The sequence below is a fragment of the Lathyrus oleraceus genome, chromosome 7 (genome assembly GCF_024323335.1).
Source record: "Lathyrus oleraceus cultivar Zhongwan6 chromosome 7, CAAS_Psat_ZW6_1.0, whole genome shotgun sequence".
Lineage (NCBI taxonomy): Eukaryota > Viridiplantae > Streptophyta > Magnoliopsida > Fabales > Fabaceae > Lathyrus > Lathyrus oleraceus.
Genome location: NC_066585.1, coordinates 388,261,736 through 388,264,636, shown reverse-complemented (window position 1 = coordinate 388,264,636; position 2,901 = coordinate 388,261,736).

The window sequence follows — 2,901 nt, the reverse complement described above, 5'->3', positions numbered from 1 at the left end:
TTTATTGATTGAACGGCCTCTGAATAGGCATTTACATCAGGAAGCAATCCCTGGAAAGAGGTAATCGCACAACAGATAAAAACAGACATTAATCTAATGGCAATGTGAAATGGATTTCTATTGGGTTCCAATTCTGCTATGACTTGCTCGTCTTCAAGATCCTCTAGATGATCAGCTTTCTGAAAGAGTGATTGGACTGTTTCCTATCCTTCAAAAGTTTCCAGTCATTGACACGAGATGAGATTCATAACTACTCAGAACGCAGTCATTCGCTTAATCCCTAACTTTTGCCTGGATCGCCCTTTTCGGGTTTTCGATCCACCGGGATACCCATTTTTGCCTAAGTTGCCTTTTCAGGTTTTCAACTTACCGGGTGTACAATCTTTTCACTTTTAATCCCTAATTTTTGCCCGAACCTTTTTCATTTTCTTGGTTCGCCGGGATGCCCATTTTTGCCTGGACTACTCTTTTTATTGTCCAGCGGGTCTATTTCATGCGAAGTATTTTTTAACTGCATCTGAGTTCACCGGGGAAGTGAAGTTTTCACCATCCATCGTTGCAAGCATTAAGGCCCCACCATCAAAAACCTTGGTAACAATATACGGTCCATCATAGTTAGGAGTCCACTTGCCCCTGTGATCTGTCTGAGGAGGAAGGATCCTTTTCAACACCAAATCTCCGACCTGGAAGCATCGAGGACGCACTTTCTGATCAAAGGCTCTCTTCATCCGACTTTGATACAACTGCACATGACAAATGGCTGCCATTCGCTTCTCTTCGATAAGACTCAACTCATTGAACCTTGTCCGAATCCATTCAACTTCGTCTAACTTGACATCCAATAGGACTCTTAGAGAAGGAATCTCCACTTCAACAGGTAGGATTGCTTCCATACCATACACAAGGGAGTAAGGGGTTGCCCCGGTCGATGTACGTACCGAAGTACGGTACCCATGCAAGGCGAAGGGTAGCATCTCATGCCAATCTCTGTACGTAACGACCATCTTCTGCACAGTCTTCTTTATGTTCTTATTTGCTGCTTCAACAGCACCGTTCATCTTAGGGCGGTAAGGGGAAGAATTGTGATGCTGAATGTTGAAGTTCTGGCACAACTCCTTCATCATTTTGTTGTTGAGATTAGAACCATTATCAGTAATGATTCTTTCGGGAATCCCATAGCGACAAATGATTTCTTTCTTGATGAATCGGGCAACCACATGTCTAGTGACCTTCGCAAATGACGCTGCTTCGACCCACTTGGTGAAATAGTCGATGGCAACAAGGATGAAGCGATGCCCATTGGAAGCGGTCGGCTCAATCTTTCCAATCATATCGATGCCCCACATAGCGAAAGGCCACGGCGAAGACATCATCTTCAAAGGATTCTGTTAGACTATGGCACGGATCTAGAGGGGGGGTTGAATAGATCCCAATTAAAATTTGAGTCGGCGCTACCAATTTAAAATTGGTTTTGAAAATTTGTTTTAAGTACGGAAGCGGCCGAGGAAAATTTTAGTCTAAAACGAATCGTTATTGGAAAACCGGATATGCGTCAAGCCAATGGATTAGAGATAAAGTAAAATACGAATCACTACACTTATTTGCACAATCAATGATTTGTTTCACTTACTAGGATTCCTAGTTCCAATGATCCAAATACCAAATCAAACTAGATACAAACTTAAGACAACTTTGGTTTAGGCAAATTATCAAACACTTGGTGTGCATAAACACTCCAAGTGATATTTGTGTTGAGTAAGTAATTCAAATTGGTCTACTACAGTATACTATTGTACTTTGGATTCAAAAACAGAGTTTTAATCTCTTACTCAATTAATATCAATGTTTGGTAAAAGTGCTTAAACTAAAATCACTTAATTTTTAAGCTGAAAAATAATTATGCAGAAAATTAAAGAAGACAGAGATTTGATGAGGCAGTTCCCCCGCCGTCCTCGCTTCGGGGTACGTCTGCCCTCAATTCTAAAATTAGAATTGAGATGATTTAATTAGATATCACCTGTAGAATTTAACCGTTTATACAAGGATTGCAAAGCAAGTAAACAACTGAACTCTCAAGATGTTGAATGTTGCTTCCTCTCCTTGTTCCTTGATTCAAGATGAATCAAGACCTTCGATTGTTATTGATAGACCTCCGATTCCAGCCCCTTTGTTGAAAAACCTTCCGTTCTTCAAACCCTCGGCCCGGCTGATCTCAACCACAACAAATCGAACCTGAATTCTTCCCTTCAATATCACCGAATCCGCTACTAGACTGATGAAGACTTCCTCTTCTCAATCACCTTCGCACAGCTGAATATTGATGAAGCAATTCGTCCAAAAACCCCCAAACACAAACCGGTCTTGGAGGGCAAAACCCTAATGGTTTTATTCAAGAAAGAACCTGCCACAAGCTTCAACCCGAACCGGATTCTCCAATCTCAGCTTTGAACCTTATCACCTTTAACCGATCACGAAGCACATCAAAAATGGTTGTGTGTAGTTGATGTGTTGTGAGATGTTGAAGATGAAGATGATGAATCTTGGACACCTATTTCACTCTTTCTTGTTTCCTTGAACACTTGAAATCAATTTGACAAATGTTAGTTGATAAAAGTAATTTGACTTCTATTTATAGTAACTAGCTTACCAACCAAAAATAACAGCTTTTCAAACAGTGGAAAATACTCAGAAAATTGAGTTTACGCACGAGCGGTCGACCATAGGTCGGCGTGCGCTGACCCGTGGGAAATGCGCTGACCCTTATGGTCGACTCAAGTATTCCATGAGCTGACCCGTGGGAAATGCGCCGACCCTTATGGTCGACTCAAGTATTCCATGAGCTGACCCGTGGCCAACAGCATTATGCCATGCGTCGACCTGTGGTCGACTCAAGCAACCATG